Here is a 27551-nt window from a genome sequence, read left to right on the forward strand (position 1 = left end):
ACATTGATATGCTTCCTTCCGGTCTTTTTTTCCTGAGTATGTGTAACTATATTTCCATCCTGGTTTATTTACAGACATTTGTACCTGGCCATCATCTTCATTTTCAGGGGCTTCGTACTATATATCACAATATATTAAACCAGCCTGCCACATTTTCTATCTCCTTTAGTACAATGCCTGGTGTTGAACTAGAACATCTGCTTCAGTCACGTTGTCAGCCATAAATAGAAAGCAAGCAGAACTGGAAGCAAAGGTCTGAAAGACTAGAACCCCTGGCCAAGCTGGTCTTGCTACTTGAGAAAATGCAAAAGCCTCCCGGGTGTCTGCAGCAGGGGAAGAGAAGGGTGGCATGTTTTCATGAAGTTATTAACACAAACACAGAGACACAGCCACCTTGCCACTCAAGTAAGGGGTACTGGCAAATTCACACAGTAAGGATTCCAGGAAGCCGACCAGACAGGGCTCAGCAAGGCGCCCTAGAGAAGCTTATCAAACTGTCAGGGCCCTAGTGTGGAGATCCCCAACTTCCCTAGGCAACAGTGCTCCCACTTTCTGGACTCAGCACAATACTATCCAGTTATCATCTCTGAAGTGACTGCTACCTTCATTTTAAAAGAAAATGTCTGGCAAATGCCCAAGTCTGAAGAGCTACGATTTATCCATTACTTTCCAGTAGAAATTGTGGGGTGGGGGGAGTGGTTCATGAGAAAAGCAGCTAGGTCAGCTAATATCAAAAATCCCACACACTGGGGCACCTGGGTGGCTCAGCTGGTTAAGCATCCAACTCTTGATTTTGGTTCAGGTCGTGATAACAGGGTCATGGGATCGAGCCCCATACTAGGCTCCATGCTGAGTATGGAGCCTGCTTAAGATCTTCTCCTCCACTCAACTCAGGTGCTCTGAGAGAGAGAGAGAGGAAGGAAGGAAGAAAAGAAAAAGAAAAATTGCATATACGTTTGTTTAAAGTAAGCTCTGTGCCCTGCATGGGGCTCGAACTCACCAGCCCTCAATCAAGAGTCACATGGCCTATGGGCTGAGCCAGCCAGACGCCCTGCACGCATCTTTCTTAAAACAACCACACATCAGTATGCAGAGGTGCTTTATCTGTACTTCCCATTTTGTTACAGAGAATATCCGACATGTAACTCAGGAGTCCAGGTTTAATAAAATTAATCCTATGACCGCTTCATCAAAGACATGCCCAAGTGTGGACATCTTTTCATCACGGTGAGTAGAGGAGGGACAAGGGTCAGCACAGTGAGCCACTGCCTCGACTCAGACCAAGGAACCACCAGCTTTTCCACCATCAGGGCAGATGTCAACATCGTGAAAACACCACACACACACACACACACACACACACACACACAAAATCGTAGCGTCATGAAAATAAATTTGACCTTAAAGACCTTGTGAAAGGCTCTTCTAGACCCCCAGGGGTCCACAGACAGGCTTTGAGGACCAGTGGTGCCAAGACCAGGAGAACTAAAAAGCCTCCAGAATAGTTATACACATTTTTACCGGAAGTACCCAAGTAATCTTCAACTGTTTAAGCATGTCTAAAAAGAACACAGCTTGTTCTTTAAGGATTCTCAAATACTCACAGAACATCCTAATGCTATGCAAAGATCAGCTCACTTAGAGCAGCTCTAAGGCAAAGAACAAAACCCTAGTTTGGTGTAAAGCATACGTCTGAGGAAGTCCTTCACTGGTCAAGTTCAAGAGTTCAACTACTTCAGAAAGTCAAGGAATTGGAATGAAATGTATACAACTGCTCTTAAAAACCAAGAAAAACAATGTCACTTTTATTTTTTTAAAGGCCAAGAGGCCACTCTGTTATATTAGGGTACTTCCTTAGTAATTTTAGTAGCTGTAAACTGTCCTGCAAATCAGGAAAATGAATAACTTAGTAATAGACTAGCTATGTCTGAGTCACCATCTGAATTCACTTATGAGTTGTTAGATTATGCTGGGAGGTCTTTTTGGAACACTCACACAATATGCATGATCTGCAAATATTCCTCATGTAAAGAGAAAGCATCTTCAAATGGGGAGGTGTTTGATCATCAGTCATTAAAAATTCTTACCTTGATAACCCCTACAAAATTAAAGAGCCTCCCAAGGCAGAAGTCCATTAACACGTATGCCATGGACTTCTGAGGAAGGGACTGGGGAGATGGTGACCAGTGGTCACATTCCCTGCAGCCTGATGTGGCAACAGGCACGTAGGCAGGGACCCTGTTAGTCCCGTTGGTCCTTGTTGATCGAAAGAATGGGTCGACAAACGAACGCACAAATATGGTAGACAGTGGTGGAGAGAGGGATCTGCTAGCAGACTCTGGTTTCTGTCTGGAACTCTCCACATACAGAGGACGTCCTACTGCCTTCACCTATTTCAAAGGGACTACAGAGCATCGATCTGTCCATACAAACCCATTTGGAAATATGTAGGTTTTTGAGATGCAAATAATTTCGAATAGTCCCTATACACCAGAGAGAGTGACGCGATGCATGGTATAGGGCTACTGGACTCACTGAAGCAAAGACCCAGCACCTGCTTCCCCAGGGTTCCTTTCCTAGAAAGGTGAATAGTATTGATCATAAATTAGAATTCATCAGTGGAATGGACACTGTACACAGGACAACAAGGTAATGACAGCATCGCTTGCCTGGTGTCCAAGAGACATAACACAAACATACATGGTACCCCCCACTCCAAGACCTAGTGAAAGCAACCACGATTTTCTGACAAGCAAAGGAGAAATAGAAACCAACTTTTTTTTTTTTAACTAACCTCCCACCCCTGACCCTATTCCTTATTTCATGAGTATCCCGTATTTCAAGAGTGGACCTCAATATTTTCTAAAATTCCTGCAGCTGTCACTTGTAAGTGGAAACCAAACACTTCCAAAAACTTTAAATTTTCTGGTAACTGCCAGATACTCTATCAAAAGCACTCGACTTCCCACATATCAGACCAAGTAATGATCAGCAAGTGTACTGGTCTATATTTGTGTACTGGTCTATATTTGGCCTTCCCCTTCTCTGCTCTAACTGTTGAAGGTAAAATGAAATGAATATTTGCACTGAAAATGGAGAGAGTAAGACTAAAACCGATTTTTTTTTTTTAAACAACCAGATAAATTCAAAAATGCCAAGTTAGGTAACAAATTATAGGTCTGGACACTCCCACTTGGGGAGGCACACTCAAACACATGCGGTGCTTTTAACACCCAAGCTGATTTTTAAAGCCTTGATTCAAATGATTGGTTGACACAGATTTAATGTATCCTCTCATTTTTACAGACTAATTTTCAAGGCTCATATTATAACACTAAAATGTTTGACAACCTTCAGACTAGAATGTTGCCCTAATATATAGTGATTTGAATAAGTCATACCATTACGAAGATACTAATTAACAATCAATGAAATATAGTCAATACAATCTCGTAGCTGGAAGGTCTTCTTAAACACTGAATAAGCAATGAAATTTTCCTTCCAAATATTCTTCTTTTCACATAATCATGGGCCCATAGCTGCCTTTGACAGTCTATTTTGATTAGAGCATGTTTTCCAGTAAATTTCCATAAATTTTATGGTGTAGATCATCCATCTACCCAAAAGAGGTACGGAAAGTGAATTAATGTCAATGCCAATTTTTATAATATGTAACTGAGCGTAACCTTCTTGGAGTCATGGGTGGTTCGAACTACAAATTACATAAATGCTCAAAATCTTAGCCGGCTCATTTCAAAATGATGAATTTCCAGTTTTAAAAGTAACAATGCTCTTTAACTGCTTATCCATTACCTATTTCTAAGAAATACACATAAAATCACGTTCAAGACAGATCTCAAATGCTGCTTACAATGTTCAAGAATGAATGTCGTAAGCCTTAGCAAATTAGGAAAAAAGTAAAATTCTGTTAGCATACCATAAAACACAGCACTTTTGTTAATGTGCCAATTTAGCTGTAAAGGAAAAGGAAAGAAATGTTTTAAAACATTCTTTATATTAGCAGAATCACACAAACTTCAAATGTATATACGCACATAATCATGAATCAGTCTAACAATTTCTGGGAGGTATTTGGACTCAAATAAATAGATAAACAAATATGAATGTCACAATTCATAAATTTAACTCCTACTTCAGCAGGAGGCCTGCTGGACAAATATAAAATTAACTTCACGGAATCTACAGAACAGTGTAAAAATATTAATACCCGGGCGTTAGTTTTCAAAGCAAGCGAGACTGTAGAGGTCACATAAGATTTTCAGAAATGCAATCGTTTTCCTGAAATTAGATTTCCTGGAAATGAAATCCTCTATAGATAAAGAAGTTGCCAAGAATTGAGCCCGTTAGAAGCCAGCTTGAGGGCTCTCTGCTGCAGGGGGTAAAACCTTGCCCTCAGTGCCCTGTCTCTCAACACAGAGGCCAGCGACAGGAAGAGAGAGGAAACAATAAAGACAGATGGGCTTTATTTTGACCTTCTTGGGATCAGAATCCAACCAACTACAGAAACCAGTCCAAATGATCGAATTTTTTTTTTTTTAAACCAGATTCCTAACTTCACAGCAAATGCATATCCAGCGACATCTTTTCTATGATGCTGAAAAACCCAGCAAAGCTCAACACAGCTTCACGAAGCTGCCTGGACATTCTCCACCCTGCGTCGATTCCTGGCAAGAAAATCTGCCTATTTTCCAGTCATGATAGAGAAAGTGGTCATTAGCCACCTGGGAACTGGTTGTATTTAGGATTCCAATCGTACCCGTAAGTGACCCAGAACACTGGTCTTTTGTTTACGGAGGGTCACGCACACCGGGACAATGGGGATACCTTTATAAAGTCCCGTCTCTGAGCGTATCCAGTGAAACTTTCTTTTTAGGACAAGTCATCCTGGTAAAGAGTCTAAACTTCTACAGAAATCACACTTTTAATTCAAAGCCACCTTTCTTTTCTTAGTGAGAGACCGGTAATCAAAAATGCACAAGAAATCAGGGTGCTGAAACCCAAAGGCAAATTCTCGGTTATCTGTTTCCTCAGACATCCATACCAAGTGTTTTGGGTGTGTTTGGCACTTTGCACTCACTCTGATGGGCTCCTGCCAGCCCATCACTCAGCCCACAGACTCTGTATATGACAGAGCAAACGGGCAGCTATTCAAATCTGACAGCTGGCTGGAGAGAAGGGAAGGAAGCCACCTTTTTTTTTCCCCCTTCGCTAAGAGGTGAGAATAATGTATTCTATCTTCCCCCATACCCACCATAATAATTGGCCACAGGAAGTCCCTGAAACCCACCAGTAGGAACACAGCCACAGAAAACCTGGCAGAGCTTAACAAGGCATATTCTACCAAAATGCCTGACTTCAAGTTAAAAAGTTGCTAATGAAGAGCACAGATAGCCATCTGCCAAGAATTTTCAACTCTCCCATTCAGGCATTAGTAGCTATTGGGAAGGGTTAGTTTTACACACAAAGGAACAGGAGATGACTCATTGGATTATGAACCCTTAGAAAAATATGCTTTGCCTACCAGAACTTCTACATCTACATTTTAAAGCCAACTATATCTTTCAATGTCTAACTGTGAAATATAAATAGCAATTACACAGAGGGGTAGGTCCCTCCCTTCCCCATTTATTAATGGACAGGCAGGAACAGAAAGAACCCTGATGCTGAAAGATCTGGCAAGGGTGCTCAATGCAGGTAGAGGTTTTCCATGTGAAAGGACAGATGGACCCAACCCAGAAAGCATCACAGAAGGAATGGATGGTCCCTGGATAAATCCAGAGAAAACAGCAGCACAGCTCATTTCTGGATCTATGGGCCATTACAGGAAAATCAGCAGTGAGCCGCAAAACCAGGGAATGCACAGTGGGGTCCCCAGCAAGGAGACCCTCCATGACCTGCACATAGCTCTTCCTTCTCACCCCTGCCTCACACAAGTCCCTATGAAGTGCGCGTCTTCTGCCCTCTTGGCAAAGAGAACAAAGACCATTCCTATGGGTGACAGGAGAGGAACAAATGGGCTGAAATGGGTTTTAAGGGAGATCTAGAAGGTCTTTCCAGCTCCTGTAGTATTGGGGTAGTGATAACATGACAAGTAGGTTTCAGCGACTCTTGAATGCCAGTGCTGAGGACAAACTTAGAGCTACCCTCCAGCTTGTTAATGGGGACCCGCCCAGAATAAATGGAAGACAAGCATCTAAGATACAGATACAGAGACAACAGCACATTCAGCATTTAATGCTGCAAGCAAGCATTATCAAAGTTTTCTGGTTTGTGGGTTTTTTTTTTTTTTTTTCCCTCCCTGGAGCAGTCAAGAATAGGAAGTAGTTACCTTGCCAGGAGTATTTGATCGATGATGTGTTCTACAGCTGGAGAGATTTTCTGTGGAGGCTTCTCTGGCGAGACAAAGTGAAAACTAGCAACACATATTTCCCACGCGTCTCTTAGCGCAAGGTGCATACTGGACATGAGGACTGAGTAAATGACTTTCCAGTACTTTCCTCCCAGGCACCCAGCATTTGATGCATGGAACAGAGCCAGGGAGCCGAGGGTAAGAATTCGTGTGAATGAGTCTCATGCTTGCCTGTGGTCTTGCTTCTTAAGATATAAAAGAAACAGCCGGTTGACTTTTGAGCCCTTTCATTCCTCCAGCATTATAAGGTCTAGGTGGTTCTGGGAAAGCCACAGTGGTCCTTAAACCACAAACAAAGGGCACTACCTTGGAACATGTGTCTTTTTCCGTTTGAGTAACCCAAATCCAAACACATAAAAGTAGACAAAATAAGAGAATCTACTGGATCCCCTGAAAATTAATACTTGTTCACGTTTGTAATGGCCCCATTTCCCCATGCATTCCATTTAAACCTCGGATTTCTTTTAACAACACTATTGAAGGCTGGCATTATGCTCCAAACCTCTATTATACCTGAATTGTTCATAAATGGATTTAAGGTGCTGAGTTCTCTGAAAGACTACTGTGTGCGTTCTGCCTCTCAAGAACATTGGGAAAGCTAGTCCTCCACGCCACTGGCCCTCCTGCAGAGAACGGGGTATTGGTACCTGGAAAACGTCCACTTAAATTGCTTTAATGAGTTCTAAGTCAAACATTACTCCCAGTGATTCATTTTTCCATTTGATTGGCTGAGGATCTGAATTAAAGCTAGCATCTTTCTTGGAAGCTGTACACAACAAGGGGTCAGAATTCTATTCATCCATTACTGAAACATGGCATTGTTGAGCCGTGCAGGTATGTAGGCTGTAGTAAGTCGTCGTCAAATTAGGGTCAGGGATAACATCTCTGTAGGCTAGGCTGGAATGCAGAAAGATTTCAGGGAGTACCATAAACCTCTTGATATTAAAACATGTTGCAATGATTTCAACAAGACCCCAGAAGATTACTCAGCATGGGTCACTGATAAAAATAGAAGGCATGAGAGATGCCTGGGTGGCTCAGTCGGTTAAGCGGCTGCCGTCAGCTTAGGTCAAGATCCCAGGGTCGTGGGATCGAGTCCCGCATCGGGCTCCTTGCTCAGCAGAGAGCCTGCTTCTCCGCCTCTGCTGGCCGCTCTGCCTGCTTGTGTGCGCTCTCTCTCTCTCTCTCTCTAATAAATAAATAAATAAAATCTTAAAAAAAAAAACTCTTAAAAATAGACTCTTAAAACCCAGAAGGTTCTTGATACAACCCTGTTAAAAATAACATGGTGCCATGTACTTAATGGCAACTCAAATCTTGAGTAATCCATCACTCCATACATAAATCTGAAGCAAAGGATCATTACAAAACCACTGTGCCTGCAGAGGACATGCCAGGATAGGCAGAAAGGCGGGGGGGGTGGTTTCAAGCTGAAGGAGCCAGTGATGACACAGATGAAAAATGAAGTCCTGAGGCTCATCACAAAATTATTCCTCAAGCATGTCCAGTACCAATTCCATCCACATTTCAGAGTTTCTCCTCTAACCAATTTCATCCATTGCCCCTAAATGTCTTACCCATATTAAAAAAAAAAAAAAAAAAAAAAAAACGGACTTCACAAAGATTTCAGCCCACCCTTTCCAGTGCCTTTTAGAACCTGGTTCTACTTTTTTTTTTTTTAATAGATTTTATTATTTGACACAGAGAAAGAGAGTACCAGAAGGCAGAAAGGAGACAGAGGGAGAAGCAGTCTCCCCATGAGCAGGAGCCTGATTCAGGACTCGACCCCAGGACCCTGAGATCATGATCAGAACTGAAGGCAACCACTTAACCGACTGAGCCACCCAGGTGCCCCTACATTATTCTTTACCTTAAATCTTCAACTTCTCCCTCAAAACCAGGAGACCTTTTTCATGCTGTGGTTAAGAGAGATCCATGCAGATTCCAAGAGGTGGGGCTCTCTTGCTACTTGGGTCCCATGGAGCTCATCTTGTGCCTCAGTTCTCCTCAGGGAAGTGGGCATCATTCCCATCGCTGACTGAATTGCATTGAAGGAGGTCATCCACCAGCTGCTGAATGCCACATGCAGGGGAAGCCCTGTGTAACGTTAGCTGCTTTAATTACAACTGACCTCTTCTCTTGCACTAGAATATGCTCGAGTCTCTCCCACCTTAATAAAGAAGACAGCTTCCCTTGACGCACCTGTTTTTCACTCTTCCCACTTCCCCATCCACCTGAACTTCTGCAAAGAGTACATTCAAGCTCTCTACCCCCTTGCTGAACATGTTGCTGAGATTAGCTTCCCACAAACAGTGGGTTACACAAACGGCTTGGGCAAAGGTCCAGATGATTCAGCTGGTGCATCTGAGGTAACCGATCACTCATTATGAACACTCCTATGTTCTTAGCCCCAGTGACCCAAATCCCTGTTAGTCCACTCCAGATCCATCAACAATAGTGCTTGGCCAGAGGTCTCTGTTCCTTCTGCCCCATGTCCAGTTTGGGGCCTACCTAATCCACGGTCATGGTTTTAACCACAATCTATACCTAATGAATCCCAAGAGTGCATCTCCATCCCTGACCTCTCTGGCAAGTTGGGCTCAAACCCAAGGCAAAGTGGACATCATCGCCATGCAAAGGTCTTACAATAGATGCACCAACCTCAACCTGTCCAAAATGGAATTACATGTACCCCAGCATCTCACGTGCATCCTCAGAGCGGAGATCGTGGAGCCCCTACCAGAAATCTGCGACCTGTCTTCAAGTTTCCCCCATCTTCACCACCCACACATTTAATCAATCAGCAAAATGGCTGTGATTTTTCTAAGTATTTTGCAAGTCCCCTGCCTTCCTTGGACCTACTACTGCTGCCCTTCATCAGGCCTGGTCTCACCTGAAATTTCATGAAACCAAGAACCTAACCTCTACCTCCCCTCCACATGGCCAGAGTCATGCAACAGCCTTGCTTCGATGCCCTACTGCCTTCCCAGCTTTGATAGGGAAAAACCCAAGCTCTTGGATGTACATCAAGCCAACTTTGTGGGTCTCACTTCCCTCAAACATCATGTCTACACAGCACCATGCTGCCTAGGCCTTCCCCTTGCTCAGGTGGGTCTGAATCCAGGGACTCCATTCCCGTCCTGAAGTCAATGGGTGAAACTCTACTGATTTTCCAAGGTTCAATCTAACTGGACCGGCAAGAAGCCTTATGCTCTCACCGGCACGCTGTAAGACTCCGTATTTCCAGAACTAAATGTTTGCACTGAGTACAGCAGAACTCCTTTACATAGGGGTTTTAAACATTCTTTTTAGGGAGGATAGCAGTCAACTGATATGTCTCAGATCACAATACTTTAGTATTTGTTTATAGGTAATAGATTGATCTTGGCCCTTATGACACTTATTAAACAACAACAACAAAAACAAGGGTTGGTGAGGACATAGAGACGTGACAATCCTTGGGCACCGTTGGTGAGATGAGAGTGGCACAATTGCTCCGGAGAATAGAAGGGAGAGTTCTCAAAAAATTAAAAAATAAAACTACCATATCATCTAATAGTCCCACTTCTGAGCACAGATCTAGAAGAATTGAAAGCAGGGCCTCAAAGTGGTATTTACACACCTACCTTCAGAGCAGCACTATTCACAATAGCCAAGAATTGGAAGCTATCCAATGGTCTAGCCAGCGATGAATGGATAAACCAATATGGAATGGGTGTGTTTATGTATATACACATACATACACACACGTATACACACACATATATTGTATTATATACACACATACACATACACACACAATGGACTATTATGGAACCTTAAAAAGGAAATTCTCATATACCTGACAACATGAATAACCCTTAAGGACATCCTGGGAAGTCACACAAGCCAGCAACAAAAAGACAAAGACTATTTATCATCCTACTTATGAGGTATCTCAAGGAATCAGACTCACAGAAACAAAATAGCATGGTGGTTACCAGGGTCTGTAGGGACAGGAATGGAGTTCTTTGATGGATACAGAGTTTCAGTTCTGGAGATCTGTTTCACAACAAATAGCAATATGCTTAATGGTCCTGAACTGTCTACTTAAAAAAGGTTAAGATGTCAAGCTTTAGGTTCTATGTTTTTGCCCCAATAAAAAGACACCATAGACTGAAGTTCTGAAAAATTCAAAGGGGAAAATAAAACTTTAAGATTTTAAAAAATCTGTCTTGGTTGGTAATAAACCTATTTTCTTATTACATTAATATCAAGAAAATTGCACATAACCATATGAAAATGTTATCCAACAAGTGATTCCTCCTGCCCACAGTGTCGTTCCTCTGGGCTTTCCACAGCCAAACTGCTGGTGTTATTTCATCTCTTAACTAGATCTGAATCTACATGAGAAACAGCAGAACCAGTACACGCAAAAATTGAGTATTAAATAAAATTAAGTCCATGAATAGAGCACAAGTTTGATTTTTTTTTAAAGTAAATATAACCACTCTGCCTGGTACGTGGAAATCTCTGCAAGCTTTTAACAGGCAGCAGGACCCTAATTGCGTAACCTTGTTTTAAATGAGTAGATGCAATTTTGCTATAATTTTACATATTAAAAGAGCATACAAGTAGCATAACACCACCCACCTCCCCATCATCCATCTGCCTTTCCCGCTTATTATTACATATGCTGATGATTCTCCCTGTCTGATTGCTCTGAATATTAACATACATCCTCCAAATTAGGTAACATTCCTTCTCTGTCTTGCTTCCTAATTGTCTGATTAAACCTAATTGTCTGATTGGACCATGCTACTTCTAGCTTCCAGTCCGCAGGATTCAGTTACTCGTGGAACAATCTGTCTTCACTCGCATGTCTTCCTCCCTCCGGCCATCTCACTTCTTTACCCACATATCCTAACCTTCCAAATTAGTCCGACAGCAACTTTGATTTTTCTCCTAAAGCCTCTCAAAACCATCCTGAGCCACTATTCACTTGAAAACTGTGATCGGGTTACAAGACGGCCAAATGACCACCTAGTTTGTCTCCTCAGTTTCTCTCCATTGGTATCAATTGCGTCTGCATGCGACCTGGAGAATGCCTGGGTTGGAATCCCAAGGGTTTTGAGTGTTTCTCCGGTTTTAATCTTTGCTTCATTTCCTTCTACCTCTCAAGGACATTGAGCGTGGACTGTGTATGTGGGCTGTGGAGCCCGTTCCCAGCTCTGCACATTTCCGGCTGTGTAATTCCATGGAAGTTATCTGAGCATCAACTGTATCAACAGAATGAAGACAACGGGACTTGCCATAAATGTTGTAAGGATTAACCATGGAAACAAAGTGCTGAGGTTCAGTGCCTGGTACATAGTAACTGAAAAAAATGTCAGTGATAGTAGACATCAGCATCCTTGGGGAAGGAAACAGAACAGCTATACTCCTTTGGAGTTTAGACAATGTCACAGAGCCCTGTCCTGCAGAGGCCATGGAAAATGATGCAAAACACAGGAGTCAGCACATAGTGGTATCTTCTGGATGCAGCTTCACCACTGCCGATGGAGAATAGTACTTATCAATAGTACCTCTTGAGTGGGCCCGATTCTCCCTCTGACCTATTACCGACGACACGTGTTGACATTATCACAAAGCTCTAGGCTACCTTGACACACTCAAGTCTTCAGCATCAGGAATTACTCATCATACTCATGAACAGAGCATAGAAAAAAAAAAAGATGAAAAACCACCTGTGACCCATGCACCCACCATCCCTCCATTATGCCTCAGAAGGACATTTGCTCCTTATTAGTCAAGGACGAGGGCTCCAAGACTAAGAAGAACAACAGGAAAAGTGTCTTTGTATTATCTTATTTTAAACTTTTGCATCAAAAGGACATCCTTATCCATCCAATTTCCTTGAAGTTATCGATCCCTGCATGGGCTGAACTGTAGGAATAAGCACACACTTCACAGGGAAGAATGTCAGCTTGTGCTGTGTTTTGAAAGGTAATTTGGCAGCACGTATGAAAAGCCTTAAAAACCATCTATACTGTTTGAGCCAATAATTTTGCTTTTAGAGATTCCTACTGCAATATATTTTCCATATAAATGATTACGATTACGTAGAATAAAAAGGGCAAAAATAGAGAGCTAAGAGTTAAATCAATGACAAAACATAAATAAGGTAGATTAATGCAGCTGTATTACATTCTTGACAAATATTTAAGAACATGAGAAAATACTCATGATACATCAAGTGTAAAAAAGATAAAAACTACGTAAGATCGCATTGTAAAATAGAAGCCTAGAGGTATTAAACGAAAAAAAAAAAAAAAAAAGCCAGGAAAGATACAAGGTAATAGCTTATTCTTTTATCTTTTTCAAATTGGCACCAAAGAACTTATTACTCATACACATGAAACTAGGAAGGGGCTACGTAAACCTGTTTGCAAGCAGCTTCTACCACAGCCTTCTTTCCACACCCCTAATTCCCCAGTTCCTACGAACACCCCACCCCCACCAAGGGTTTGCAAGACCTCCTTCACAAACGGACCCTGAACCAATTCCATGATTTGCAGCCGAACTAGAAAAACTCAAATGAGAACTATTTTAAGTAGGTGACAGAATTATACTTCATAACCATATCCTTGCTTAAGTTTAAAATTAATAGCTACAATATTCAATAAAATAGCAGTTTAAGCCTGCACTAAAATAATGCTAAAAATACTCCTGCTGCCTGAGCCAAGGACTTTTCCCAGTGGGAGACTTTTCAGGTTAAACATGAACGCTGGTCGAATGCCATCCCATCAGTAGGGAAAGCAAGAGAAAATAATCAATCTACAACACGGCCTGCCCTGTCCACAAAACGCAGTCCTGGACAAAACACAGCCCCTGCGAGGCCCAGCGCTCCCAAGAATTAACCGCTCTCTCTGCTGTCACCATATAGAATATTGAGGGATCTCTTATTGCCTCTTCTCAGGGGATCCCATCCAACAGTGCTCAGAGCAAAATTGGCCAAAAAGGTCAGCTGTTTTAATCAACTAAAATAAAAGTGGGTTACCATGATGTGTGGGCATAGCAGCAAGCAAACAAAAAATAGGTCAGTCTTAAGAACTATTCCCTGTCCTCCGTGGATGGGACACTGCTTAAAAGACCACCCTATCCAAAGTGGACCTGCATCACAGCCCCCAGAACTCCAAGCCTGCTCTGTCCAAAGCCATTAGCCAAATGTGCTCACTGAATATGGGAAATGCATCCAAGTCCAACCGGCAATGTGCTCTAAGTGTAAAATACCAACTTTAGGAGACTTTATACCAGAGACCAAAAATACTGATAATTTAAATATTGATCATATACTAACATATGGAATTAAATAAAATATTAGAATTGGTTTTGCTTGTTTCTTGTGCTTTTAATGGGGCTACTGAAAAATGGACAGTTGTATGTGGCCTGCATTACAATTCTACTCCACAGAACTGTCGTCAGCCATCAGGTTGTATACCGTTTTTTGTTTGTTTGTTTTAAGATTTTATTTATTTATTTGACAGACAGAGATCACAAGTAGGCAGAGAGTCAGGCAGAGAGTGAGGAAGGGAAGCAGGCTCCTTGCCGAGCAGAGAGCCCGATGCGGGGCTCATTCCCAGGACCCTGCAATCATGACCTGAGCCGAAGGCAGAGGCTTAACCCACTGAGCCACCCAGGCACCCCTGTATACCGTTCTTTAAAGTGTGCACCAACCACGAGAAATAGCCATGTTCGTTTCTTAGAGGCACTCCACCCACAGAACAGCAGTCCCACGAGAACAGGACTCACAGCTACACACGCAGCATCTGGAACCGAGGCTATGCACCCCACACCCGAAGCTGGGAATGGTGAACCAAGAACGTGAATGAAGCCTGGCATTCGTCGGTCCCCCATGGGCAGGGCTGTTCCTCTAACTTAAGACTTGGGGTGTGAGTCTTTCCTGGCAAAAGCATCCCTTGCCCCTACCTGCCCCCATCTCCCCACGCAGGCCCCACCCACGGATGCACTCACGCGGGCTGAACCCCCAGTCCTAAGCCTGACCTAGCTCAGTCATGTCGCTGTCTGCAGGCCTCTGCTTTCAGGAAAACATTTTGTTCGTGGTAAAGTGTGAAAGCAAGATCTGCCCCCCCACCCCAAAATGGCTCCTGTCCTCCGTGGTGTCAAACGTGCCCCCCACTCCTCTGCCTGCCTAGACCCCTGTCTGAAAAGCCCATGAAGGTGTCAAGCCCACATGGACCTTCAGGGAGGCTCCCCACTCAAAACCTGGATGAGACACCTCAGCAGCTCTGACCCAGGAGCGGCATAGCCGATAGAGAATGGAGGACCCAGGGAGGACCCAGGGGCACAGCAGGCTGCTGCCACCACCCCTGCGCACAGACTCAGGTTCTGGAGCCCCCAGGTCCAGTCAGTCAGTGGCAGGAAATGGTGGGCCCCTTCCTGTCCGTCCACACTCCTCTCACATAAATAGAGGCTGAGTTGCTTTCTGGGGGTCCTCTGCTGCACTGAGACGTTTGCGAACTGCATTTGGGTAACAAAGCTGATTGTGTGTGTCGGAAGAAACAACTCCATCAAGGAACAACAGCCAGTGCCTGAAGCCCGCAGTGGGGCTGGACACCTGGCGGCCAAGGAACTAACCAGAAGTTCAGGTTGCACTAAGACGCCCCCTGCCACCATCCCACATTCTCCCCAAACTCCAGACCTTCTACGTATCTTCCCTCCCCCTACTTCCTAGCAAAAAAATCACCTAGTAGAATGCTTAGCAAAACCGGACTGCGGTTAATCTTACTTAGAAATTATAACTTACTTCATAAAGTCAAAATCAAGACCCAGGTTTGCTAAGGGGGACTTCTATCACTTCTCAGGGTGCCCTGTGTTCTAGAAGCCCGCTGGTCTAGGTCTGAAATTACCTCCCTTTCACACAAGCAATCATGGTTTCCACTCCAAACCAATATGGAATATTTTCCCATCATGTCCCTTCTAGCCAGCCAACAAGATGCCTAAGAACTCTGAAAGGGCCTTTCACTGGCCCAGGGTGGGAGCTGCTTCCTCACATGGATGCCTCTAGTTACTGTAAAGCATACGGAGTGCCCCCCCAAACTGCTTCAGAGGGGGCCTTTCAAGAACACATTTTTAAGTTTAGCAAAACCTCCTTTTTATGGTAGAAATAGGTGAAGTTCTGCTATTCGGAACAGCCTGCATTTCATTTATGGACATATAAAATTCTTAAGTGTCAATACAAAATTAAGCCACACTGTTATTAAAGTGCAAAAATTGGATTTGTTCGTGGCTAGAAGTCACGGAGCACTCCCTAGCATTGCGCACAGCAAGGAGAGCCCGGCTGACTAAGCACTTGGCTGGTCCACACAGCCGTCTCCCGTACAGTCATAAACCTACTAGTAAATGCAAGCAAAATGAAAGGCACTTTTTCAATGACAGCCCCTGAGAGGCAAAGGAAGGAATCAGTGTGGTTATTACAAAATCACAGCGGAATTTGTAAAAGCCAGAGCTCCAAATATGGTAAAGCTGAAGGAGTTTTTCAAGAAAATACTAGATTTGTGTAAGATGGCACCTCTTCCCTGTTCAAATGTTTGACGCGGCTATGGTGAGCTTTGCAAGCTTGGCTCTGTGCACCTGGTTCAGCTCAGACGTTACCTTTTCAACGAGACTGTTTCTAATTCTTCCCATGTAGAAGGTAATTTTCCCTGCTCTGTACTCTCAAAGCATCACATTCCTCCATAAGACTTCATAAGGACCTCTTATTCCTTTCATAAGGCCCAAGGAATCAGGGAGATAGTGCTGTCACGTCCGCAGCTTACTTTCAGATCACATGATAACCGTGTTCGTGTGCGCACGTGCACGTGCGTGCGTGCCTGTGTGTGTGTAGACGGGTGATGGAGCAGGCGTACCATACACATTTCCCATCCCATAAGCATCAGAACACCCACCGCCAGGCACCGTGGCAGATGCAGGGGTTGGGACCACTCACCAGCCTCTGCCCAGACCCCAGGGACCATCTGTCCACCGGAAGAAGCAATGACCACAACGAAAAATGCCCAGGCCCTCCAAAAGGGGCAAGGAGGAGGTTCTACATGAGGGCGGAGGCACCCATCTGCTCTTGGACAGAGAAGGGGGCACTCAAGTAACACATCAGTAGCAGTCACGTGCTTGCGGAATGAACAAGCAAATGAATGACACAGTACGTGACGGTTGAATGGTGCCTTGAAGCATCCAGCGGAAGTTGTCTCGGGGTGGGGGGTGCGGGTGCAGGGTGAACACCCCTTATACTGCCACACAAGCCAAGACAGAAGGGATAGATGGCATTCTCCCCACTGCTCTGAAAGCTCCACTCCAGGACCCTGGCACTCAGGGGACAGGTCTAGAGCAACAGACAGCCAAGGCTTGTGGCCAGCGGAGTGGAGAGTGGAAAATGCCTGAAGGACCACGTTAGTACCTTTAATTCTCTACTAAAAGGCTGGCTGAAGGAGTCTAGCAGATCCCTCACCCGGGCAACCCCTTCGCACCCCAGGCACAGATTCCACCAGAAGTGTGCAGGAGGATCGGATTTCATCTCTGAAACCCCGGGAGGCTGCCGGGATTCCCCTCTGCCTTGCAGATTTGGTTCCTTGGCTTCATAAGCTAATGGCTCCTGGAGTGGGTTCCCTGGTTCTCTCGGACTGATCTTTGGTAGAGAGAGAGGAGACCAGCCTCTCATTCCGGGGGCTGAGGTCAGGTAGCTCCCTACACCTTCCTTCCTGCTTAGAAGCTCATGGCTGCTCATCCCCCCCATCCAACCCCAGTCTAAGCTCCCGAAAACTGTGCTAGCCGTGCGTAAAGTTTCAAACAATGGAACTCCTGGTTTCAGCTCAGGTCATGATCCCACAGTCGTGGGATCAAGCCCCATGTTGGGCTCTATGCTCAGCATGGAGTCTGCTTTAGGTTCTTGCACTCTCTCTCTCTCAAATACATGATCTTTAAAAAGAAAGAAAGTTCCAAACAGTGGAGATGCCCACAGAAGCTCCTGTGAAAGTCCTTTTGAAAATCCCCAAACAGGTCACCCAAATAAGCAGCAGCTAAGGAAGGACTACTATGGGAACAGAGATGGGATTTCTTCTCTGGAGTGTCAGTGGGGTAATCACTGGGAAGTTACGAGATCAGAGTATGCAGCATTTCCCCTCTGTCCTCCACAAAAATCACCACCTGCCCTGTTGACAACTCAGAAACACATCTGTGGAAACAGTTTGGCTTTTTTTTTTTTTTTTAAGATTAAAAAGCAGTGTTCCTTAAACAAAAAGCTGAGTGGGAGTTGGCTGACTTCAGTTCCTTGTTGGCTCAGGGATAGCTCTTAAAAGTTATTTCACATAACCCAATTTCAGCTATTGTAGCCCAAGGAGACCAGGAATGCTAAGCTATTAACATGACCGTTTATATCACAATTTTCCCAGTATTCTGGGATTCTATCTTACAAAAATAGTCTGTCCTCCATGATCTTACATTGTTCCAAGCAACTTATTTTCATCTGGGTTATTTACAAAGCGATGAGCCATTATTCCTCTGCACTCACCATCAATAAACTTGTACTATGCTTTCTACGAAAGAATGTTAAGACTGTATAGAAAAATGAAATTCTGAGGTCGACCCAGGTGTCAAACAGATGACCATTTTTTAAACTGACCAGCTGACCAGCCTGATCACAAAAGGTGGGAATAGCATACAAGCTTTGCCCCTTGGCCAAAATCTGCCAAGTGGCAGTGACACACTTCAAACATGACCAGAGCACCACAAAGCACACAGTTGTGCTGGGCCCGCCACTCATCATCCGCTATCTTGGCTCTGGACGCTAACAGGACAACAGAAGCTGATGCTGAAGGTGCTGCCTGTCTCTCTCTCTTGAGGACCTGTCAGTACTACCCTACTTTTTCTTTTCCCCAAAGATTTTATTTATTTATTTGACAGAGAAAGAGATTACAAGTAGGCAGAGGCAGGCGGGGGGCGGGGGGAGCAGGCTCCCTGTTGAGCAGAGAGCCCAGTGTGGGCCTCGAACCCAGGACCCTGGGATCATAACCTGAGTCGAAGGCAGAGGGTTAACCCACTGAGCCACCCAGGCACCCCTATCCTACTTTTCATATAAATTCTCTCCAGTCTTCACAAACTTACAGGGGTGCCCATCTACAGAGGGGGACCTTGAGGGGGAGGCCATGCAAAGTCACAAGGCTAGAGAGCCCACTCACCGCGACCAGGTCTAACCAAGGTCAATTGTGTCCCTCACATGTGCCATGCTGCCAAAAGAGGGGTTGGCAGGCCCTTCCCTGGGGAGACACAGGCCCATGGGAAGCCACAGGCCTCTCTTCCTCTCCATTACCAGCCCAGCCCTTTTATGAAAGTAGAATTCAATTCTACACACATTTACCTAAGCACCTTCAGGTGCTAAGGCTTTCCGATGATATTCCAAGGAGGATGTGAGCAAAAGAAAAGCAGCTTTGGGGGTACCTGGGTGGCTCAGTCGATTAGGGTCCAACTTGATTTTGGCTCAGGTCACCATCTCAGGGTCGTGGGATGGAGCCCTGTGGTGGGCTCTCTGCTCAGTAGGGAATCTTCAGTGGGATTCCCTCATGCTCTCTCTCCCTCTGCCCCTCCCTCCCACTCTCTCAAATCTTGGAACAAAAAAGGGGAGGGGCATTTTTTTTTTACCTCAGGTTGACCGCATAGTTGTGAGCCGAGCAAGAGGGCGCCACGCTGAGACTATCGCAGGATATGATGCTCCTTCTTAAATAAAATCCTGATGGTTCTATTAATGGCTTAAATGAGTCTTTCACCAGGAATCCCTGAACTGTTTGCCACACCTTTTCTCTTTCCCACATTTATGTGTTTCTTAGTAACATCCATTAGTCCTCTGGCTATTCTCCTCAGGTCTTAAAAAATGAGGTCACTGTCCCCACTGAAGCAAATGGCAGACTAGAAAAGGCAAGACAGGGCTCTGAAGACTGAGGAGTTGTGTCACGTTACGTCTAACTGTGTGACCCTGGGCAGGTCACTGGTCTTTCCCTGACCTCAGTCCTTTGTGGAGACGAAGCAGCCACCCAAGGTGCAGGGACTGACAAACCCTGGGCGCCAGCGAACCCCCCTTCATGCGCATGCACGGTGGTGTGGGTACATGGTGTGCTTTGTTCCAGGGAGAGGGTCCTAATTTTTCCAAGATTGGCAACAGAACTGTGACCATGAAATGGTTAAAAGTGACTCGAATCTCTAAGGTCTAACCTGCCTCCAAAAGTCTTGGGCTCTGTACAAAAGAAAGTCTGATTCCACAGGAAATTAAAACCCTACCCCTCCCTGCTTTCCTTCCTCCTCCCCTCCCTCCTCGCCTTGGGACCCTGGGACCTCAGGGTCATTGTGCCCCATCCCTGCTCCGTGGTCACCTCCTGCTTTCTCAAGCACAGAAGTTTTCTGCTCCATTATTTTAAAGCTGAGACGCCTAGATCAAGAGGAGGCTACCTCCACACCAAGAAAGGCAGAGAACGGGGGCGCCTGGGTGGCTCAGTGGGTTAAAGCCTCTGCCTTCGGCTCAGGTCATGATCAGGGTCCTGGGATGGAGCCCCGCGGGCTCTCTGCTCAGCATGGCGTCTGCTTCCCCCGCCTCCGCCCCGCCCCACCTCTCTGCCTACCTGTGAGCTCTGTCAAATAAATAAATAAAATCTTTAAAAAAAAAAAAGAAAGAAAGAAAGAAAGAAAGAAAGGCAGAGAACAAGGAAGGAACAAGGGTCCGGAACCCTTAGAACAGGACCAGTTGTGATAAAGAGCCGGGGGCAACACAGTGGAGTGCGGGGGCTGTGTTGCTGGCCAAGGTGAAGTGGGGACCCTCTGGGAGAGCTGCAGAGCAGGCCGGCAGCACTCTCCAGCACTCTCCTCGCTGTCCCAAGGCCTGCTTTGACTTCCTGCCCACCGCCCTGCTGCTCCAGGGGCTCCCACTGGGAGGGCGGGCAGGACCGCAGCGGCTTAGAGGGAAACAGAGGCACTAGCGAAGCCAGTGACAGCCAGACCTACAACCTCACTGCTCTCAGGAGAAGCCACCTTCCCAATGACCCTTCCCTCTTAGTCCTGCAGAAGGTCAAAATGAGGAGCACTTTCACCTGGAGCATCAGGAATCTCCAAGGACAGGAGAGGGACGGCGCCAACTCCAGAGAACAGGTGCACTCCCAGAACACCGGGCGCCTCCCTCTCTCGCTGACCACCCCCCACCCCACCCCGCAGCAGGGATGGACACGGTCCGACCCTGTGCCAGCTGTTAGACTGGGTCTGACAAGGCCTGCCTCGCCGTGCTGCCAGCGGAAACCTCAGCTCCTTGCCTGGCCCTGCTCTCCTGCCCACGCCCAGGACCGCTCCTTGAACCCCAGCCGAGCACCACGCTTGCCCTCCAGCTCCACCCTACGACCAAGAAAAATTCCTTCCCGGTTTTCCTGTTTTACCACCAGCTGCCATCAGTCATCCAAATGGGTCTCCACAAGGCTCATCAAACCGGATGTTCCTGCTCATATGCAAATGTCAAGCAACACTAAACACACAGAAGATAACCTTTACTCTTGTTCAAGTGCACCGTGTTGAAACCATGGGGGAGAACATTTCAACGGCAGGTCCAGAGACCACGGAGGAACATTCCCTCAAGTTCCTAGACAGGAGAGTTATAAAATGCACTGGGCACACCAGCGTTTCCTAGTGTGTGTCACCAGGCAGTCAAAACCAGAGAGAAGTAGAAAGACGTAATGAAGAACTTGCTTTTAAGCCTTACGCTAAAAAAGAAAAGAAACTATGCCTTTCAAAGAACCAAAGTTTACTAACTAGTCGAGACTCACTTAGGGCAACATTAGCAGAGGACAACTGGGAATCCCTATCGAAATCTGAATTGCATTTTTAAAACACACAATCCAGGGCACCTGGCTGGCTCAGTGGGTTAAAGCCTCTGCCTTCGGCTCGGGTCATGATCTCACCACCCTGGGATCAAGCCCAACATTGGGCTCTCTGCTTAGCAGGGAGCCTGCTTCCTCCTCTCCCTCTGCCTGCTTCTGCCAACTTGTGATCTCTCTCTGTCAAATAAATAAATAAAATATTTAAAAAAAAAAAAACACAATCCAAGTCTTTTAGGAATGAATATATATTCATTCCTAAATATATATTCATTCCTAAATATATATTCATTCCTAATATATATGAATATATATTCATTTATATTCCTAAATGAATATATATTCATTCCTAAATAAATAAAATCTTTAAAAAAAAAACCAATCCAAGTCTTTTTTTTTTTTTTTTTAAGATTTTATTTATTTATTTATCAGAGAGAGAGGCGGGAGAGAGCGAGCACAGGCAGACAGAATGGCAGGCAGAGGCAGAGGGAGAAGCAGGCTTCCTGCTGAGCAAGGAGCCTGATGTGGGACTCGATCCCAGGACGCTGGGATCATGACCTGAGCCGAAGGCAGCTGCTTAACCAACTGAGCCACCCAGGCGTCCCCCAATCCAAGTCTTTTAGGAATGAATATATATTCATTCCTAAAGGAATTCATATATATATATAAAGTTATATAAATTATATATGTAAATAAATTTATATAGTTAAATAATATATATAAATTTTTATATATTATATAAATTTTATTATATTTTATATAAATTTATATATATTTAAATAATATATACTTACATAAATTTATATATATATAAATTCCTATATATATACACATATATGTGTGTATATATATATATATAATTTTTTTTTAAAGATTTTATTTTTGGGAAAGGGAGAGAAAAAGAGGGAGTGCACACAGGGGAAGGGGCAGACTGAGAAGGGGAGAGAGTATCTGGAGAATCTGGAACAGGCTCCAAGCTGAGCACAGAGCCCAACATGGGGCTCCATCCGACAGCCTGAGAGCACGACCTGAGCCTCCAAAATCAAGATCAGAGGCTTAACAGACGGAGCCACCCAGGCACCCCAGGAATATATTCTTAAGGGTACAAAGGTGGACGCTGGGGCTAGACCTGTCAGTGACCGAGCAAGCACCGTGTCCTGGACACTGTTCTAAGTGCATCATACACATGAGAGATTTTACTACTCATAATACCCTCGAAGGTAGGGATTCCCATCCCCATTTACAGAGGAGAAACCGCAGACCAAGAGCAGTAGAGCCACTGGTTCAAAGCCCAAGGGGCAGCAATGGGAATTCAAACCCAGGCAGTCCAAGCATGTCACCGAAGCTCTGTGTAAAAGTCACAGCACAGCAGGTGACTTCAATATTCATCAGCAGGAAACAGCTCAGTCAGTCACGGCGCATCCACCTAATGGAAGCCTACCGACTATTGCCAAGTTCTCTGTCTCCGTGCTGAGGGGGAAGGACAGCCAAGATCGACACTGTTAGTGAAAAAGCAAGTCGCAGAACTGTGGGATCCAATGGGGGTTACAAACAAAAAGACAGTCACAGTCGAAAGCAAAATTCTGAAAAGGTACACAAGAGAACTCAACGGTGTTTACATCTGTGAAATGGGCCTGTGGCCAGGGAGGCTTGTTTTTTTTCTTTCTTTTTTTTTTTTTTTTAATATCTTGCAACCTTCCATGTCTTTGTAAACCCAGAGTATGTATTCAATTTGAGGTTTTAAGCATGTTTTTATAAAAATAAAACTTAAAAATTTATCAGTGATACCACATAGTGAGGAAAAGGGCAGAACCTCATAAAGCATGATCAAAATCCCACATGTGTGTGTCTGATTATGAAGTGGCTAATTTAAGTACCTGATTCAATGCTCTTCCCTATTTTTTTTTTTTTTAAGATTTTATGCAACTTCTACACCAAACGTAGGGCTCAAACTCACAACCCCGAGTTCAAGAGTCACAAGGCAGCCAGGTGCCCCGGCTCTTTCTTATTTTAAACTCTAGGTTGACATGTAGAGTACAAAGTACCCAAAAGTACCCAAAGAGTCCGTGAACACAGAACAATTCATAGCCCGTGCTGTGTTTGCCCAGGACAGTTCTGCTGTACACCTGCTGTCCCCACTGGACAATAATCACATGGGCCACCTGACCTAGGTGTGCCCCACTAAAACCAAGGAAACAAAAACTGCTTCATATCTCAGGAAGACACTATCCGAGAAATGAGGTTGACAAGTCAGAGAAAGAAGGCGGATTCAAGAAATCCTGATTCAGATATTTATTGCACAACCTAGCACTAAGATAAAATAATTTAGATTCTGGGAAAACTGAAGAAGCAAGGTCAGTTTCAAACTTCTTTTTTTTTTTTTAAGATTCTATGTATTTGAGAGAGAGTGAAAGCGAGAAAGAGAGCGCACACACAAGAGGGGAGAGGGAGAAGCAGACTCCCCCTCCCCCGCCGCCCCAAGCAGGGAGCCGGACACAGGACTCAGATACCAGGACTCGGGGATCACGACCTGAGCCTAACACAGACGCTTAACCAACCAAGTCACCGAAGATCCCAGATTCAAACTTTAAAGAACCTACTTGGAACGGTTCCCTTCTCCCTGCCCCACAGGAAAACTGAAACATTATGAAAGTGGGAATAGAACATCCCCCCACCCCGAAAAGAACTAAGTTTTATTTAAATAAAGAGATCATTTTTCATTGCTATTCTATTTGTAACTCCATCAGAAAACACAAGACAATGCCTACTTTGACAACGGGTTTCTGAAGCCCTAAGACAAACCGCTGTTCCGGGAAACAGGTTTACCACTGACAAAGTGAGGTAACGGGCGGTTTTACTCCCAGCCACTGCTTCCACGGCAAGTAATTCATAACAGAGACCAATGCCCATCAAAAGATCAACTATAACCCTCCAATCATTTCAGTACAAAGTTATACTCTGAGCCATACAGTGTGGGTGTAAATGTATTCACTCATGTTTAATACGTAGTTATTGACCATTCTGGGTGCCCAGCAAATACACTCTGAGAAGGGCCAGAGAGGGCTAAGTGCCCCATAAAATGCACAAATATAGGATTAAGTGCGATGGAGCCCTAAACTATACCTAAACGTATTTTACTTTCATCATTTCATTAAGAACTATTTTACTTTCTTAGAATTTGACAAAATCTTCCATGAGGCTTCAAATGACTCTGATTCTTCAAAAAGTCCTGAAAGTTGAAACGATGATATTTTCTTAATAAATTTCCTTGCAGTCAACACAGGTATTATTCCACTGATTTAGAATTTGTCCTAATAACCTTATTAAATAGACATCGATGGCTGTAGAATAGTGTCCAAAACCCATGAGGATAGATAGTGACGCTCTCATGGGCTTTGGGAGAAACCACATTTCTCACCAAAAAGAACACCGTAAAGGACAAAAAGAAATACCACTTTTTGCCTACTGAATTAGCAAAAATTTTTGAAAAGGTTCTTTTCTCCCCTAAACATAGACGCTTTATGCTGGCAAGAACCCAAGCAAACAGGACGTCCATTCACTGCTGATCACACCCTGAAATGAGTACCAGGCCTTTGGAGAGCAATGTGGAAGTACTGGCCAAGAACCATTTAAAAGTCCACCCCTTAGAAAAATACCAGCACTTGTCAATCTTCCCTTCAAGAAATAATTGGCAATTCAGAAAAAGACAAATGCACAAAACTGTGCATTATAGGTCATTCCCCAGAGCAGTAAATTAGATTATTTGTAGTAAAGAAACAAGATGACGGCAAAGTCTGGAAGGCATTCAGTGACCCTGAGGTTACTAGTCATGCCCGTCATTAGGATATAGTGTTTGTTCTACAAAACCATGGACACTACTATGTATAGGGACACAACAAACGAAAAAGATACGGAAAGATAGCAAACTGTGTGGGATGACTGCAGGATTTATTGCCCTCGGCACTACTGGCATTTGGGGCTGCATGGTTCTTGGCCATGGGGGGTCTGCCCTGTGCAGGTAAGAGGCTGAGCAGCCCCAGTCTCTACCCACTAGATGCCAGCAGGATACCCCACCCTCAGCTGTGACGATCAAAATGGTCTCCTGACATTCCCAGATGTGCCTCGGGAGGCAAAAATCACTCTTGGTGGAGAACCACTAGGCTTACACTTTTTTCCCCTCTACTTTCTAGTTTTGCTTTAAAATATGAATGCTAATAGCAGAAGCCAACATCTAATGACCTGCTCTCTACTCAAAACACAAAGCCATTCCCTCCAGCACCAGTAAAACTAGGTGGGTCGCTTCCCACCCAACAGCCCGAGGCCTTCCCCACTGGCTGGCCCGCCCATCCCTCTGACCACACTGGAGGCCAAGGCTTGGGGAGGCACCAAGTTGTTTCTCCACCAAAGCAGCTCCCCCAGCCTGGCCCTTCCCTGCTTTGTACATTCCCTCCTACAAAATTAACCCACGTCTAAAAGTTTTCTGTTTGGAGATTCACAGAGCAAAAGTCAGAACGTCGCCATCTCTCCCATCATTCGGGGTCTCGCCGTGACACACTCCTTACCGTCCGAGAAACGGGGCCGGGCCTAATCACGGGGCCGGGCCTAATCGTGTCACCAGCATGCATTTCCAAAGGAGCTTCCATTCCTTTCCTGGTTACTACAGAACTCTCCAAACAAGAAGAAAATAGTATTTTGACTGGTCACATGTTTTTGAGACAACAGGTCAGAGAAGTTACAGAACAACTTAAGAATGGCGGCAAAATAACGACTTGCTCTGTTTCTTAAAATCCAGCAAGTGGAGCGGCAAGGTTTTAAAAACTACGACAGTGGGCTGGGACACCTGGGGGGGCTCCGTGGTTGAGTGTCTGACTCTTATTTAGGCTCAGGTCATGATGTCAGGGTCGTGAGATCCAGCCCAGAGTCGGACTCTGTGCTGCTAGGAGCTGAGTCTGCTTAAGATTCTCTCCCCTTCTCTGCCCGCTCTCCCCTCTCAGCGCTGGTTCACGCTCCCTTGTTCTCCACAATAAATAAATCTTTAAAAACTAGAAGAGTGGGGATGGGGTTGCATTTCAGCTTCAGGTACTAGCAAATCCATACCCATTTTTCTGCTCCACACTAAACAGTTAGATCTTAGAGTCAATCTTCTTTGACAGTTCGCACGATGAATTCCAGACGGGCCTCATGTTACCTCTGCAGCTGACTTTCCAATCCGTTCCCTCCCTTCAAATTCAAACTCTGGGGTCCCTCCTTCTCATGCTGCTTCGCAGGGGTCAGGGAAGGCTCAGAGAGGCTGAAAGATGCCCGTGAGCTCAGATCCACTTAAAACCTTCCACCAGCCAGCCACCCGAACACCTGCTTCCCTAAACTGGAAACTCCCTGGGGACAGACATGGCACCCTAGGCTACCCACGTGAACTTGTAACTGGCCCTAAGCCATCCCTGAACAGCTCTATGAGCTTCTCTCATATTCACAACTTCTGTCATGTTTGGGCGGGAATAGAAAAAAAAAACACCTCGGTAGAGAATTCTTTCCCGAGGATTCTTTATAAGGAACAAATGCAAGTTCCGTATCAGGTGGCCTTTCTCGCCTATGTGGTTTTGCTTTTAACCATCTCTGGTGCCATTCACGGAAGCCCTAGCGACACTTCATTTGTTGAACGGCTACAGGGACAAGGAACTCCACCAACCGATTCCTTCTGCTACCTGGTTCTGCAACTGCCTTTGTGAATCTAGGTTACTGTAAGGAAAAATACATTATAAAACAATAAACATTAATATTAGGCTTATATCATTAAGTCATCTGTAACAACGGTTTATTATTCCTTTACTGCGGGCAAAAATAATGAACATGTATTTATACAACTTAAGATTATCATAGCAGTGTTTAACATTCAAGGGAGACGTGCTGATTATGCTGATGACTCAGCGGGACATTAGAAATATTAAGAGACGGGGCGCCTCAGTTAAGCGTCCGACTCCATTTCGGCTTGTGTCATGATCTCAGGGTCCTGAAATCAAGACCTGTGCTGGGCTCGGTGGCGCTCAGCAGGGAGCCTGCCTGGGATTCCCTCTTCCTCTCTGCCCCTCCCCCCACTCACACACTCTCTCTAATCTTTAAATATTAAGTGGAATATTTATTTTTTAAAAGATTTTATTTATTTGACAGACAGGGATCACAAGTAGCCAGAGAGGCAGGCAGAGAGAAGAGGAAGCAGGCTCCCTGCT

General features: G+C 44.8%; 1 protein-coding gene and 1 long non-coding RNA gene across 3 annotated transcripts in view; both read right to left on the reverse strand.

The window, feature by feature from the left end:
- Positions 1-27551, reverse strand: part of PRKCA (protein kinase C alpha) — a 385445-nt gene that overhangs the window by 301119 nt on the left and 56775 nt on the right. The gene's annotated exons all lie outside the window — the stretch shown is intronic.
- LOC116577312 lies at positions 4484-27339 on the reverse strand. Its single transcript, XR_004280484.1, has 3 exons — positions 24466-27339; positions 12176-12180; positions 4484-4496 (listed from the first exon to the last, which is right to left on the reverse strand). It is a non-coding gene; the product is annotated as an uncharacterized LOC116577312 (long non-coding RNA).

This window comes from Mustela erminea, chromosome 18 (assembly GCF_009829155.1).
Source record: "Mustela erminea isolate mMusErm1 chromosome 18, mMusErm1.Pri, whole genome shotgun sequence".
Lineage (NCBI taxonomy): Eukaryota > Metazoa > Chordata > Mammalia > Carnivora > Mustelidae > Mustela > Mustela erminea.